The 17,661-nt window shown below is 29.6% G+C and overlaps 2 long non-coding RNA genes across 2 annotated transcripts; both read left to right on the forward strand.

Annotated features, from left to right (window-relative positions):
- Positions 1–221: 221 nt before the first annotated feature.
- LOC147806937 (uncharacterized) lies at positions 222–7,954 on the forward strand. The gene is made up of 3 exons (XR_015435399.1): positions 222–426; positions 6,600–6,630; positions 7,850–7,954. It is a non-coding gene; the product is annotated as an uncharacterized LOC147806937 (long non-coding RNA).
- A 2,507-nt stretch (positions 7,955–10,461) lies between these two features.
- Positions 10,462–15,732, forward strand: LOC147806938 (uncharacterized). Its single transcript, XR_015435400.1, has 2 exons — positions 10,462–10,969; positions 15,461–15,732. It is a non-coding gene; the product is annotated as an uncharacterized LOC147806938 (long non-coding RNA).
- Positions 15,733–17,661: the final 1,929 nt, after the last annotated feature.

The raw sequence follows: 17,661 nt of genomic DNA on the forward strand, positions 1-17,661 counted from the left end.
TTATTTTTTATTTTTTTTACATTAATCAGTTGTTAGTTATATATACATATATATATATATATATATATATATATATATATATATATAGCCTTTATTAAAATCTACATTAAAATATTTTAGCCCAGATTAGATTTCCTCTCACGTTATGCATTGATTCTAAGTTTGTTGTTTTTAATTTTCCCTCTCATTCCTAAATGAGAGTTGATAGATTTTTTATTCTAGAGACAAGATAGCCAAGTCAGATGATTTTTCTTGCGTTCGATCTGGCTGTGTGGTTGAAAACTTCAGGTCCATCGGGATGCCGATTCATTACATCATTTAGCTCAAATAACATAATTGTCTCGTAAGTCTTGTCAGAAAGAAGTTTTTAGGATCGAGCTTTTAATGAAGAATTCAACTATTTTTTACTACTCTGAAACTAAACAGGTATATTAAAACAATATTTTTTATTTATATTTGGTTTAATAATTAAATTTAAATAATTTATTGATATTAAATGGCATGATCCGGAAACAGGTGATTTCAAATAATGTATCTTATGTCGAACTTATATACACCGGAGAGCCATCACTTTATGACCACCCTGCTAATAACATGTAGGACCACATTTAGCCCTCAAAACTGCTAGCACCCGCAGTGGCATTGATTCCACAAGTTGCTGATAGGTAGTCTGAGGTATCTGGTACCAAACGCTCACCATCTGGTCCATCCATTCCCTCACATTGCGAGGGGGTAGCGTGGCAGCACGAATTTGGTTTTCCAAGTAGGACCACAAATGCTCTATTGGATTAATGTCAGGTGAATTTTGGGGCCAAGACATGACTTGAAAGTCACTGGAATGTTCCTCGAACCAATCCATAGCGATTCGACCCTTATGACATGGTGCATTATCCTATTGATAAACACCATCCCCCGCAGGCAAAACTGTAGCCATGAATGGGTGAACCTAGTCTGCAAGTACTATGTTCAAGTAGCTTACAGACGTCAGGGATTGTTCTATGAGGATTTTGGGTTCTAACGTACCCCAACATTGTTCCTGGGCGAGAAACCATGAAAACCTGGGCGAGCCCATTGTTATAGATGGAGGGTGGTCATAATGTATTGGCTATTCGGTGTATATTCAGGTCAAATCCAATCATATCATTATCAAAATGCGGCCTATGTGGCATATAAAATCTTGGGGACCGGTAAGCTTAGGCTCAGAAAATCTTGAAAATTTTGAGCTCTGACTGAGTCCTATAAAGTGTTCGGAGAGGCTCAGACCTCCGAAATTATATCTGCAACACGCATTACGTGTTTGATTAACTTTCTAAAACTTTCTGTTGTATTGGCTCAACTTAAACATGAGATTTTGGCATCTCTGATCAACTTGTCCAATTGAATCACACTTGTCTATTATGTAGCATATGATGTTGTTGATCAAAACTTTGATTTTAACTTTTCGTTTTGGAACGGCGGCCTAAAATGACAGTTTTATCAATTTTTACAGTAATTATTTGATGCCAATTCAAAACTAGAAGAACTTTTACAAGGAAACGCTATGAGACTATTTTGCGCTATTAAGCACCACAATTTGTACGCTGTAGTTATTTTTTTTAAACATTAATTCTCTTCGTTTAATGCATCTTCATTAATCGGACTGAAATCTTTTTGATCTTTAAAAATACTATTTTCTCTAAGAGAACTATAATTAGTTAAAAATATTTTTAACATTTCGTAGGAATATTTATCTATAAAGTTTTTCCTTTTAGGAATTACGCGTACTTTGATCTTAATGGGGAGAACTATCCAAAATTTTCCCTCTTTGTCACTAGATCGTGACTGTATCACTTAGGGATCTTGCAACACTTTTTCTTACACAGTCTCTACGATAAAGGATTCATGTTTTGTATGGGATATGATGCTATTTCTGATAATTATGATAAAATAAGAGAAAATATATTAAATTTTAGTTTTTTGCACTGCGGTGTAGGACTGCGTCGGAAAGTGCATGGCCCAAGTCAATCTTAAACTTCCATAACTTTAAGTTAGACGCGTTTTTTATTTTCTTCTTTTGCAAAACCTCTTCTGCTTTTAGACTTTCTGGACGCTTATGCACTTAAAGAATTGGTCTATTCGGGCTAGGCCACTCGGGGATTAGAAACAACCACAACATTAAAAAATTGTGTGCCTGCATTTTCCTTCCCTGCTTCTGCTTCCATTCATTACTAGCTCGGGCTAACTGTGTGATGTATAAAAAGTGGTGGATAAATAATTTAAAAACATTTATCAGCTTTAAAGCGTTTTTTTGCACTTATGATCATTTCTTTTGTAATTTAAAATTAACTCAATAGAGTGTTAAAATGCTTGGTTGTAATATTGTAAATGACATAGAATAAATATAAAATTTGATCGAACAATTCTTTTATTCTATTGCTTTAAATGTAAAACAAAGAATTTGTTTCTGAATATTTTATTTAAATTTTAACGCTTTTTTTGTACGAAATAATAAATTGAGTTCTCTCGGATACACCATGTCATTGAAAAAGCTGCATAATGAACGATTTAAGATCATATTTAGTTGGAAAAATCTTTAACTGAAATTGAGTAATGAGCCATGGATGTTTTTAATTTTGAAAAATTCCACGACAGAGTTTTCTAAATTGCTCATCTAAATCGCTAACATACTTTCAACTCTTTCTATCCATTATTTAAATGAAAAAAAAGAAAGTTTAATCTCTGAATTGCTGGAGTACTTACCCTGTTATGAGCGTAGTAAAAATGGGAAAAAGGAATTTATTCCTTTTCATTTAAAGTGGGAAATGCTTTTCATAATCTTGATTATTTAAAACAATGCACATACTTTATTATTTCAAAGGGAGAAAATGAGAGGAAAAATTTATGAAGAGATCAGTACTTTTCCATTTAAATAGTAAATTTCAAAAGAATTTACTTTTTTTAATTGAGAGAAAATGCATGAAATATTTGCACTCCTTAAGGACAGATATATTTTATTAAAGAAAATTCCTACTTCAATAAATTTAACCGATTTCAAATTTTAAAGTTTATTGCTACTGTATTTTGTGATAACACCTTTGACTTTTGAAATCTATTCATTACGTTATCAGATCACGGTTTCTCTTGGAAATGTACTGTTAGGAAGTTCTCGGAAAAAAATGGTCAAGTAACAATTTATTTAATTGCTTTTTAACAATATTCGAACAAAACGGTCAATTTACCATAAATAAGATGTTATTCAAACTATCAACTGGGTGAAAAATCGTTTATTACCTGCTTTCACCTAATACGGTTAAACGACAAAAATTTTATCGCATCAACTGAACCCACCAGATGAAGCCACTTAGTTCTTTGCAGATGGATACTTATTCTCAGCTGGGAGAGCTAATCTGTCAACATTATGACCGGCAGAACGGGGCTCGAGTCCCAGAGTAGACACCACAATATTTCTCTCATTCCTATTTACTTATATAGAGTTTCTTGCGTCCTGCACTCCTCAATTTATGACCCTGTACTATTTGAATACGTTACTCTCATTCACACATAGATGGCAGCACCATAAAGCTGTTAAACTATATCCAGTGTCCAGTAAAATTCTTTTTTTTTATAACTTTGAAACCATGCTACTTGTAAATGGTTAAAAAAATTGCATAGTTTTTTATTCATGGTTTTTAACCATACTAGTTGAAAATAGTCTTAAAACCATAAAAGTAAAAAAAAAATGTTTTTTTTACCGTAAACGTTACGGTTAATTGGATGGACAGACTGCTACTGGTCATTTTAATATACTTTTAGAATAAAAATTCTAATCGTGCGCATGTGTAACTTTAAATTATTAAAAAAAACTGTGCATTGGTTTTTTTTATGGTTTTGAAACCATGCTACTTGTAAATGGTTAAAAAATTGCATAGTTTTGTATTCATGGTTTTTAACCATACTAGTTGTAAAACCATAAAGGTAAAAAAAATGATTTTTTACCATAAACGTTACGTTTAATTGGATGGACAGACTGGTACTGGTCACTTAAATATACTTTCAGAATGAAAATTCTAATCGTGCGCATGTGTAACTTTAAATTATTAAAAAACTGTATCATCATCGTGTTATTTTACAAAATGTTACGAAAATAGTGTATCTAAAAAAATACTCAAAGTATAAACAATATACATAGTTACTCATAGTTCATTAAAAGAAAAATAGGAAGAGAATTCTACATAGAAAATTTATTCTTAATGAATAAGAATTTTTTTTGTTGATAAGAGTTGATCTGGTATCGATCTAGCTTTAATAATGTAAAATACACTGGTATCCGAAAGTTAAGCGCAATTCGTAAAATGTGGAAGAACGTAAGTAAATAGTTATAAGATTATTTAAATAAATTAAGGTGAATTGCTGTGTGAAGGTGAAAGTTTGTATATTAAGTATAAACAGCACTGGGTGGTCCAAACAAATAGCATATTGCAAGTATTTTAATATTAGATATAAATTTTAAAATATCTAATTCAATTTAATACAATATGGATGAAAGGAAATATTTTTATGTAATCAGTGTCAGAAGAGTTAGATTGATTTCAATTATTTATAATTACAAAATATTCAATAGTTATAGGGTTCAATATACAATGTGAAGAGTCGTAACACATTATTATAATAAAAACAAACTTTTAAGCCATGGCAAACGTTTGTATGCTTAACCTATTGCGAAATAAATCAAATTGAACAGAATCACACATTACGCAGTGAAGTTTCGATGTATGAGACATAATACGATTATCATAACAATAATGAAAACAATTAGCAAATATGCAGAAAAAATAAATATTTTAGTGATTACTTATCAAATATTTATATAAAACGTAAAACAAAGCTGCAAAGCAATACTTAAATAATAAATGAAGTTGTAGACATTTAAAGTTTATAGTAAAGGCTTGTATGCTTATAAGCCTAAAACAAAAATATATAAATTCCCTCACAGCATTAATGAAGCTTAAAGATGAAAACATCGCATCAGGGGAACAGTTACATTCATTATAATAGTTAAAGATCAGTTATGATATGTTTATAATCAATGATAGAATGTCTTGACTGATATTTATGTTTATATTCAAAATACAACATTATAAAGGAAGCTGCAACAAGATGCGATAATATAATTAATAAAGTTATGAGCTTTTTAATTGATTTTCATAAGTTTGTTGTCTTAAAACCCTTAATACAAAACAACGACGTAGCTAGCATAAATCATATTAAAACTTAACAAAAGGAACGAAGTTTGCAACATCAGAGAGGTAAAATTTTCAAAACAATTCGAGTACTTAGGGAAACTCAGCGGGATAAACAGTAATGCATAAATAGAACAAATCCCAAGCGGGCAGAAGTAGATTCGGGATTTTGCTTGAACGACAAAGAGGAACAGAAAATTTCTGTTGTTCGACAGAGTTTTGTATTGTAAACAAACAATTTTACTGGCAATAAAGACAGAAAGGGAAGAATCGTTTGACTATAAAAGTTTCTGCAGGTGGGAGCTAATGATATTTTAGTTGAGAATCAGAGAAATTCTGTAAGATTTTGTGAAAGAAATATTCAGTTAAAGGTACTGTAAAATATTCGCTTAAACCGCAGGTTTTCTTAGACTATGGGTCAGCCAATCAGGTTTGACACGCAAAGGTGTTGTCGCTTGAAGGCGTTCCTTATATCGGATCAGAAAATTGTCTTAGCGTGATAATAAGCTCAAGCTTTGAAGTTGTAAACGTTAACAAGCCATGCATGACCACGTGATTAGACACGAGAATGCGATTAGTTGCAAGTACACAATTGCTGAGGAGTGAGTTAAATGATAAAAAAAAGCCAAAGGATGCTACAAAACGTCAAGTGGGCAAGTATTTGAAACGAGGAATTATTTAAATTCTAGAGCGTGATTTTCAACCGAAGTGCCTCACCTTCTGAGTGGGGCTCAATGTGAGCAAGACTGTGGTCAAGGGTTCAAAATATAGGGAATTTATCCATTCCATACCGAGTTTTAAGTTGATTAATTGCAGTTTTATAACTCTTTTCACTCAGAGAAAAACTCTTTAAAAGTTCATCAACAGGTGATGGATTGCGATAAATAAAGGAATTCATCATGGTCACCAATATTCGGATTTTTGTCAGTTTTTTCAAATTGCCATCAGAAACTGAGGCAGTGTTTCAAATTTCCAGATTTATATTTGGAAATTATTTAGTAAAAATTTTATATTCCAGTTATATATATTTTAATTACACTTTTTTAGTTTTAAAAGGTTGCCAAGATTAGTGATAAAAAGCGTTATTTGCAAAACCGATAGAAAATAATGTATAACAGGATGTCGAAACCAGGGTAACGTTTAAAGATTAGTTTCACCACGACTATAGTTGAACTATGCCTGAGCAAAAAAGTACAAAGTAAAACAACCATTTGATAAATGGTTAATAACATCCAAATAATTTTTTTTTCAAAAAAGGAGATTTAAAAACATTTCACTGTATTATGTTTTGTTCAGATTTAAAATTTTCTTTTAATAACTTTTGCTAAATATCTGCATTTGTCATTTTCAATTTCTTTCATTTTGTCTATTTTCTTTCAGGTTTTTTTCTGCTTAGTCTTGGATGAAATAGGTAAGTTTCGCACAAAATTTCAACCCTGTTTCCTACAAATCCAACAAATTTTAATTAACTTATTTAAATAGTTTGAGGACTTCACTTATATTAACGAAAAATAGTTAGTCTTACTTTCATGTTCATGCAAACAATTTCAATTTAGTAGATTTAAAATCTTTTAAATCTAATAAATTGAAATTGTAATGTGAACTGTAATGTAAATTGAAATATGAACTTAATTTCAGATAAAAAATTATCAATTTAAACAAAAGATTTTAACGCAGAGGTTTGATAAAAGCATATCTTTATAAAAATATACAAGATTTGAAATTTTTTAAATGTTTTACTGATCTAATGTTATCCTTAAATGTAAAAAACAATAAATTTTATTTACATATGAAACAGTTTAAGTTATAATTTTTTTCACATTAATTAGTATAAACTTTTAAGTTAAATTATATTTTATGTCCTTTCTTTTCGGTCATAAATACTTAATATGCAATTGACATTCAAGTTTAAACATGTATACAATCTCCAAAAGTTTCATTACCTTTTTGTCAATTAAAAGATTTAAAATTTGACTTTCTAAACATTATCTACCAAAGGTGACTTTCAATCGATAAAAAAATTCCAAATTTCGCCTTTTCTTTTAAGTTTTTTGTTGCTTTCTCCTCTGAACTCTTATACCGGCTGTGAAAGTATTTCTGAGCAAAAATTGTCTGTTCAGTTCATTAACTTAAAGCTTTTATTTTTACCTCCACTTCCAACAACGTAGAATGACGGCAACTTTTGTTAAAACTTTTGTTTAGATATTTTTTGTTTTGTTTAACTTTTATTGGAGGTTATTAGCACTTTTCTTTGATAAGTATTTACAGAAGAAAAGAATTTCTTAAATCGCTCGCCTTATCATTTGTTTTATCATCGTGTAATTGAGAAGCGAAGAATTTTTTTGAGAAAGCTAGATATTTTTTTTGTTGGTATTTTTATAATTTTTGAAGGTACAAGACAGTTGATAAGCGCTTTATTTATTGATGTTTTGAATCTTAGTACTTTATTTATAACACTATTTTACAGTTAGGAAGTTCCATTTATTGATCTTTTGATAATGGGTATTTGTGTATAAGGTCAATAATATTTTATATAAATGTGTTAATAACCCCTCGCTTAAGTATTTTTATACAAATAAATTGGTTTATTTTTTTTAATTAATTTATAATTACCATAATTTTTTGTACAGTTGCTACATTTCAGAATAAGTGTTCTCTTAATTTACTCTTGCCTCAAGTATTTCAAAATACATATAACTACGTTCTAAAAGAATTTTTCTGGCTTTGAGAAATATGTAAGTATATGCAAATACTATTATAACATGCAAGTATTACTACCATAATAAAGCTTTTTTAATGCTGCCTATTTTGAAAATTGTGGTCCTATTGCAAAGATATAGTTATACGTAAACTCGAGATGTAATTATAGTCAAGAGCAGTTAATCAACATTAAAACATAATCAACCAAATCAAAATACTTGTTTAGATATATTTTAAAATTGGAAATAAAGATATTTTAAAATTGGTTTTGATATATAACCAAAATAAAAGTAATTTATAAAAGTAAATTAGTTTCTCTTAAATTTCAACTATGCATTAATATACAAAAAAAAAAATTTGTTTCTTATTATTAGAACTAAATTGCTCAAATGTATACTTATTTGAATAAAAATTGTAATTAATTTCAATCTAGCTACGTTTTTCTGCAAACAATTCGTCCGACTCATAAATCTCAGACGATAGTTTGCCGTTAAAAACGAATTGTTTATCTTAAAAGCTTTGAAAATTCCTAAAAACCAATTGAAAAGAATACTTTAAATCTTCGGTTATTTTTTTATTCTTTTTTAGAGACTAAAACTTAGGTGTCAAAAAGCAGAACGCCAGTGTATAATATGATTCCCGAATTATCTTCTCCTTTTTCAATAGATTTAGATTTTGGAGTGAAAAATGAAAGGATGGATTCAAATCCTTCAAATTCCTGGAGTATGAATAAATTTTAAATCCGCTTTCTACATAAAAACAGAGCTAGACGGAATACATCCGGATATAAAATATATCTATATAACATTCAAAAAGAGAAAAAGAAAATTTCGAAAAAGAATTATTATTTTAGATCGCTTTTTTTCACTTGATTCTTTTACTAAGAAAGAAAACAAAAACTATAAGGAATAAAAATTGAGAAAAAAAAAGATAAGAAGAAAACGAAAAATGGTTAGAATCGATTTTGCTGAAAATAAGGAATAAAAAAACAATAAAAAGTCAAATTTTCTTTCGCTTTTTTGCTTAGTGCTCTATTCGTAACCGGCTTTCAAAACCGTATCGATTCATATCGATGCTTGCCGTTTGTCATCGTATCGTCTGACAGGACTCGGCCATTTATAATCTATCGTCTGAATGTGCTTTTCGGATGGAAATGACATTCAAATTATTAATAGCGCCTTTTTTTTGCCTCTATTGACCTTAATTATAAAAGAGAAACTTTTGATTTTGTTTTTGCAATAATCCCTCTAATAGTTACATTCTTTCATGTAACTCGTTTTCGGAATTCACAAAAAGATTCTTTTTCCCCAAGAACATTATTCTTCCATTGCCTTTTCTTTTATAGAATGTTAGAACTTCAGCTCGTTTTTATTAGTTTTTTTCGGTATTTATTGTTTTAAATATATTGAAAGTACAGCTTTATTTTATCGGATTCTGTATTCCTATTTGTGTGTGTGTTCTTTAAAATTTAATTTGCCTTTCAATTATCCTTTATTGTTCATTTAGTGTTGACATTAAATCTGTCTTTTTGAAGAGAATGAAATTAGTTAATACCTTCTTTTATTTTTATAATTGGTTGAAAAATATTGCTGTGTATATTGGTTTATCAAAAACTAATTAGTGGAATTTCTAATGCCCAAACATCCCAAATTATTAAATTAATTAAAAATAATAAATTTATCAACCGAAGCTTCAATTTGAAGAAGAAAAAAAGAAACATAGAACCATAATTATTGGTATTATATTAACAACTACAATACCAGGGACTCTTTAACTTTCAAAATTTAATCTAATAGAAAGTTTGCAAATTTAACTTTTATTGCTAATATAATTCAAAATTTCAATTTCAAAATTTCAAAATATTAATTTACTTAAGAAATTATCTAGCACGTAAAATAAAGCAGTAAGTTTTTATGTTCGTTTATATAGTTTGTAATGAATGTAAACCATGTTTCCATGTTTCTTTTTCAGTTTTAGTACTACGCATAAAATATTTTTTAAAGAAAATCATAAAGGAATATCCAAACATAATTATTCCTAATGTGAGATCTAGAGTTGTATGGTTTATCCTCGAATTTTGAATAAAAGTTTTAACTATACAAGAATGAAAATTTAAAATTTATAAATGTTGGTAATAAATAATTTGGATAAATCATTTTTAGCAAGTATGAAGTTTTCATTTTATACTATTTTACTAAAATTAGAAGACAGTGAGTTTTTAGCATTGTCATAGGAAAATACAACTTGTACGACTTAATATACTTAATAATAAGCTAAATATACTTAAATTAAAAATGTAGGAAATTAATCCTTTGGATACAGCATTTCCCCTGAATAAGTAGTTTTTATTTGTTTTTCTAACTTATTATTTTGTTTAATTAGATTATATATATTTCGTATACTCTCACTTCTAAAGGCAGTAACAAGGAGTACTTTATTATTTGTTTCTGAGTTATCAAGTAATTTCATGTTTGGTAAAATAAGTTTCAAGAGTAATGAATTCCAGAATGATTCAAAGTAATAAATAATACTATTGTATGTGGAATACAGATCCAATCTACGAAGCATTCATCCTATCACGTGATTGAAACCAAGGACATTAATAGACATACGTCTACATTCTTTTGTTCTTTTACAAGTACACCATTATTGTTAGAATGACTGGCTCGAGGAGGATGCCAGTGGAAATTGTAGCTTACTTGCCTATTATTGTTAATATATATTTTTATTAAGTTTAGCACAGCTTCTTTATTTTTGAGAAACCCTCGCTTCACCCCCTTTATCCTACAAATGGGGGCTCGTCCACGGGAATGTGGATCGCGATTTGAGCAATAACCGGATCTGTCGCGAAGGACAGAATTGATCCAGAAACTTTCATGAAACTTTCGAATCATCCTGAAATTATTGGATTATTTTGTGAAGCAGAAGTGCAGTCATCTTTTCCGTGGAAGTGCAGTGTGAAATCCTTGGATACGAAAAGGGATACGAATCTGGTTTGAATCAACGAAACATTGGATTACCATTGGACACTGAGAGTCTCTTCAAACAAGGTAGGAAATTTTCAATTTTAAAAATGTATAAAAATTCAAAGAAAGAAGACCTAGTAAAAGTATTACAGGAAATAGGAGGCATCGCAGACAGCAGCGATAATATCGTTAAATTAAAAGAAAAAATTGAATGTTCCGAAATATTTAAGAATGATTCTGAATTTGTCAAAAATTTGATAACTAACGCCGTAGAAGAAAGAGTACAAATAGCAGACAGGGAACTAAAACAAAGCGAAATTCAGATTGAGTTAGAAAAACTAAAATTAGAAAGACTCGAGAAAGAAATGCTTTTATTAGAGGCGAAAAACAAAGCATTTGAAATTGACCCTCCCAAAACAATAAATGATACACCTCAAACAAACATTGAGAATCTAATTCATAGCATTAAAACTCTATCTCTTCCAGTTCCATCGAAACCTGAAAACTTTATTCAATTTTTTTCATCGTTGGAAAGAGCTTTTAATACGAAAAACATAAATGAGAGGCTTAAAGCTGAAATCTTAATTAATATGCTAGGTGAAAAAGCAAACAGCATCTTGTTATACATTGAAGAAGAGGAATTAAAAAATTACGAAAAACTTAAATCATTAATTCTAAGAGAAAACCAAATAACCCCTCAACAGTGTCTATTTAATTTTCGCCACCAAAGAAAAAATTTTGATGAATCACACATTCAATTTGCAACACGAATTCGTTCAACTTTTGAGTATTATTTACGTCTGAGAGAAGTAAATGACTTTAAAACATTATGTGATTTAATCATTTCGGATAAAATATATGAAACACTAGACAGAGACACATCCGCCCATATTGGCGTAAGACAGGCTAATGGTTGGTTCAAGCCTCTCGAATTAGCACAAGAATGCGATATTTACTTTACGGCAAAAAGAAAATCGCAAAATGAACAGCAGTCAACATTCAACCACACAGAAAATCAACATCGATATAGGAGCACTTTTCATTCTCCTAAAAACACTCATCAAGAAAGATATAGGGCAAACACTTTTAAACGAACAGATAAATTGCCAGACACTAGAAACTGCTACATTTGCGGTGCGAATTCACATTTCGCAAAAAACTGCGACAGGAAGTTTAAAGAAACTCAAAACCAAACTAATCCTTCACAAATTAATCCAAATCAGATTAATCAAATCGAAAGTAAAAACTCAATCAATGAACAATGTGTAAATAATTTGGAATTTATTGAATTAAACGTTAATGAACGAAAAATTAACTGTTTAGTAGATTCGGGTTCACGCATTTGTGTTATAAATAGCAAATATGTAAATTTGAAAGATCGTATCCCAGAAAGTTCAATTGAATTAAAAAGTTGTTTTGGAGAGATAATTAAAGCGAAAACTTATTCTCTTACAATTTCACTCCCAAGTCAAAACATCATTAAACGTGAATTATGCATCCCGTTCGCAGTAACCGATAAACTTTCGATGTGTTGCGTCATAATCCCTCAAGTAAAAGCTCTTCTTTTCGAGTGTCAAATTTCAGATTCGCCAGATGTTAAATTCAAAACAACTTCGAACACTTCGAATAAAAAAATAAATGATCAAAATGCTTATGCAGGAGATTTATTGCAAAAGGAAAATTCTCAATCTCAATGTTTACTTTTAAACAAGAAAAACGATCTGTGTTTAAATGATTCCTTGTCTTTTGATAATTCCTTATTATGTGATACTTTGCATGATGATAACAACTTTTTATTTGAATTTCATGATGATATTTTTAATTGTTTTCAATTGAATATAAATGATATAAATACTATGCACTTAAATCATATCAAAAATGAGCATGTTAAACAGGGTGTATTTAATCTTATCCAAAACTATAAGCCTCACAAAGTGAAAACAAGTAATTTAGAAATGAATATAATTTTAACAGACGATACACCAATTTACTGTAAACCTCGTCGATTACCATATGTTGAAAAACAAATAGTTGATTCCCAAATAAAGGAATGGTTATCAAAAGGTATTATTAAACCTAGTAATTCAGATTTTGCTTCCCCTATTGTTTTGTGTAAGAAGAAAAATGGTACTATGCGTCTTTGCGTGGATTATCGTAAGTTAAACAAAAAGACAATTAAGGACAGATTCCCCCTTCCTGTCTTAGATGATATTTTAGATAGTATAAGCGAGGCAAAAATTCATTCTCTACTGGATCTTAAAAACGCATTTTTTCACTTACAAATAAATGAAGATAGTCAAAAATACACATCATTTGTCACCACCAATGGTCAGTATGAATTTACCAAAGTGCCCTTCGGTTTAGCTAATAGCCCTGCCGAATTTCAACGATTTATTAATCACATATTCAGAGATCTAATTAATGAAGGCATTATGGTAATATACATGGACGATATAGACGTAATAGCGAAGGATGAAATTGAAGGTCTAGAGCGTTTAACAAAAATCTTTAAGATAGCCTCAGAATATGGCTTGGAGATAAATTTCGAAAAATGTCAATTTCTAAAAACTAAAGTTAATTTTTTGGGACACATAATCGAAAACGGTACTATTACACCTTCAATGGAAAAAACGAAAGCAGTTACAAATTTCCCTGAACCTAAGAATATCAAGCAAATTCAGAGTTTCTTAGGCCTTACAAGTTATTTCCGTAAATTTATTCAAGGATATGCATATATTGCAAAACCATTAAGCGACTTATTGCGTAAAGACACTAATTTTATTTTTGGACCAGAACAAAAAATCGCTTTTCAAAAATTGAAAGAAAAATTATCAACAAACCCAGTTCTCAATTTGTTTAGACAGGGTGCTAGAACAGAATTGCATACAGATGCATCTAAACTTGGTTACGGAGCAATCCTATTGCAAGAGGGCGATGATGGAAAATTCCACCCAGTTCATTACATGAGTCGGAAAACCTCAGTACAGGAAGAAAAATATTCCAGTTACGAGTTAGAGGTCTTAGCTATCATAACAGCTTTACAGAAATTTCGCATTTATTTATTAGGACAAAAATTCAAAATTGTTACCGATTGTTCGGCATTCCAAAAAACTATGGAGAAAAAAGAAATTACCCCTAAAATAGCTCGTTGGGCATTATTTCTAGAAGAATTTGAATACGAAATAATTCATCGCTCAGGGACACACATGCGTCACGTTGATGCCTTAAGCCGTTATCCAATAATGATTATTGAAACCCCTGAAATAACACCTAAAATTTCAACAGCCCAAAAAGAGGACGAATTGATATCAACAATTAAGGAATTAATTAACTGTGGTAAAAAGGATAATTACTTTGTGAAAAATGATATTCTTTACAAAATTGTTAACGATAGAGATTTATTAGTGGTCCCTAAGACCATGCAAATAGAAATTGTAAAAAATGCTCATGAATTAGGTCATTATGGGGTAAACAAAACAGAAAATCTTGTTAAAGATAAATATTTTTTCCCAAACATCAGACAGTGCGTAGAAAATGTAATTAACAGTTGTGTTAAGTGTATTTTAGTAAACAGGAAAAAGGGAAAAGCAGAGGGTTTATTAAACCCAATTCCAAAAGGTGAAACTCCATTAGACACATATCACATTGACTTTATTGGTCCAATGCCATCCACCAATAAAAACTACAACCATATTTTTTCTGTGGTAGATGCATTCACAAAATACGTATGGCTCTATCCTGTAAAATCTACATCATCATTCGATGCCATTCAGAAATTAAACCTACAACAAACAAATTTTGGAAATCCTAATAGACTGATTAGCGATAAAGGTGCCGCGTTTACTTCTAAAGAATTTAGCGACTATTGTGCAAATGAAGACATTACTCATCTTACCATCACAACTGGAATCCCACGAGGAAACGGAATGATTGAAAGAATTCACGAGACACTTATTCCCATTTTAGCAAAACTATCCATAAACGATCCAGAGAAATGGTATAAATACGTACCATTAGTACAAAGAACATTAAACTCTACTACATCTAGAAGTACCAAATACTCGCCATTTGAACTGCTCACTGGCATTAAAATGAAACAAAAACAAGATGACAAGCTTTTGGAAATATTGAAGGAAGAACATGAAAACACCATAATGTGTAACAGACAAGAGATTCGTGACAACGCTAAAGTCAACATTTATAAGATTCAAGAGGAAAACAAGCGAACATATGACAAAAAGCGGAAGAAAGCTCACAAGTATGAGAAAGGGGATGTCGTTGCCATTCAACGAACGCAGTTCGGTACAGGACTCAAGTTGAGACCAAAATTCTACGGACCTTATGAAGTTACTAAGGTGAACAACAACGATAGATACAATGTCAGAAAACTTGGAACTCACGATGGTCCTAATATGACTTCTACTGCTGCAGACCATATGAAGATCTGGGGAAATTGAGGAACCATATGGACTGAAAAAAAAAAAAAAAAAACTAATAATTTTTTTTTGTTTCTTATAGCCAATTGTTTTGAAATATTTGCTTTTGTACTGTTCTTTTTTTCTTGTGTATTTTCAGAAAATGTCTTTGGAACAAACATGTCTATTGGTGAGAAGGTGGTCACCGCGGTCGGTGAAGAGCAGGACGGCCGTGTGGAATACAGATCCAATCTACGAAGCATTCATCCTATCACGTGATTGAAACCAAGGACATTAATAGACATACGTCTACATTCTTTTGTTCTTTTACAAGTACACCATTATTGTTAGAATGACTGGCTCGAGGAGGATGCCAGTGGAAATTGTAGCTTACTTGCCTATTATTGTTAATATATATTTTTATTAAGTTTAGCACAGCTTCTTTATTTTTGAGAAACCCTCGCTTCACCCCCTTTATCCTACATGTATTTCTTTTAAAATTTATACCCAGAATTTAATTACATTTTAATACCAGATTTGCTTTTTAAATTTTCAATTTTTTCATTCTGAATGAAAGACACATTAAATTTGATTTACATATAATAAATTCTTATTTAATGCTTTACTTATAAGTAAAACAATAAATAAGATTTTACTTGATTATTTTATATTTTCATCGCTATTATGATAACAGTTTAATGAATTCTCAAAATGTGATAATATTTGAAATAAAATGCCAATTTGACTTTATTTATGGTAAAGATAACAGTTATTAATGATTCCAATCGTATAAAATTTAATTTATTAATGCAAATATAGATTTAATTAATTTTAAATTTTATTATAATCGAAATTGTAAAAGCTCTTGGTTCTGTAATGTTTTTATTAAACATAAATAAGTGTACTGGTACCGTATGAGGTACCGTTATTCGGTGCAAATTTATTAAAATTTTAATCATAGCAATTTGAAGCTGATAAAAGAGCTAATAGAATTAATCAAATTTTGATGTTAATGAATTTCACAGAAAATTTTACAAAATAAAGAACTATTTATCGTAACTTATAAAAGCACAGCTACTGCTTAATCCAACTTTTCACAGAGAAAAAAAAAGTATGGTCAAATTTACCAGAATATGATAAAATTTACCGTGTGTCTGGCTCAACGGAAAAACAAAAAAAGGTAGATAAATAACTTTGTAATATGTGAAAAAATCTGTTAAATGTAAAAATGTTTTAATTTTTTCATGCTACTTTAGAGCATGGTGTAAAAATCATCGGTAAAATTTACTTTTAAGTTCTTCATTTTTTCTTAAATGTGTGGTAATAAGAACTATATTTTTTGAAAATCAAAGTTTTATTGTAAAGCATTACCATATGAACGGAAAAATTACCAAATGAACAGTTTAAATACTGTATAATTTAGTTTTATTAACCAAAATTAAATTTTTCTCCGTGTTGTAACCCTGGTAATTCTTGATGGGTTTAAACATTTCACGGCCTCTGTTCCTTTTTTTAATTAGTTATTCTGGTGGGGCATAAATGCAATATTTTCTTTTAATATGTTTGCAATTTCTTTTCCTTGAAACAATTTCATACTGTTATTTTTTAATTTGAGTTTTTTATTTTTTTTCATTGATAAGATTTTCTGTATTTTTCCATTAATGAATTAAATGACGAAGTCAATTAAACAACTGCGCCTTTTTGTTATTTATTTTTATGCATCTTATCATAAAACCTCCAAAATTTAATTTTTTATTATTTATATATTACAATATTAATAACTTTTTTTTATTTGGAGTTTCAGTAAAACGTAAAACGTTTTGTTTTCTTGTTTTGGTAAGAGACACTTAACTTTTGAGCGGTATTTGAAAATTAGTCGAAACAAAAAACACCAAAACGGCTCACTCTTTTAATCCCATTGACTAATGCATCAGATAAAATAACAAAAGCCTTGTTGGTCATTGCGGATGTCAGGATTTTTAAACAAACCTTGTTGCATTACAAATAAAAAGAACTATTGATAGTTATTGATGACATTTATTAAAAAAATTATGTTTTAATTCGATAAAAACGATAATGTAAAAAACACGATTGAAAAGAAATTATCTTATTCCCTTTAATAGTATGAAATGTAAAGAGAAGTCATCTCCTATTATATTTGAAGTTATAAAATCAAAATCAGTATTTTCTTGATTATTTATGATTAGAGTGCATTTAATAATACTCTATGTTTTATTAGTTGCTGTAATAATTTGGTTTCTATAATTATTTCTATTAGTTATTATTTTTATATTCTATTAGATAGTTATTTCTATAAGTTATTATTTTTTAATAATTGCTTCAATTTTATTTTTATTATGT

The sequence above is a fragment of the Parasteatoda tepidariorum genome, chromosome 7 (assembly GCF_982258835.1).
Source record: "Parasteatoda tepidariorum strain Cologne lab strain chromosome 7, Ptep-v5.0, whole genome shotgun sequence".
NCBI classification, from domain to species: domain Eukaryota; kingdom Metazoa; phylum Arthropoda; class Arachnida; order Araneae; family Theridiidae; genus Parasteatoda; species Parasteatoda tepidariorum.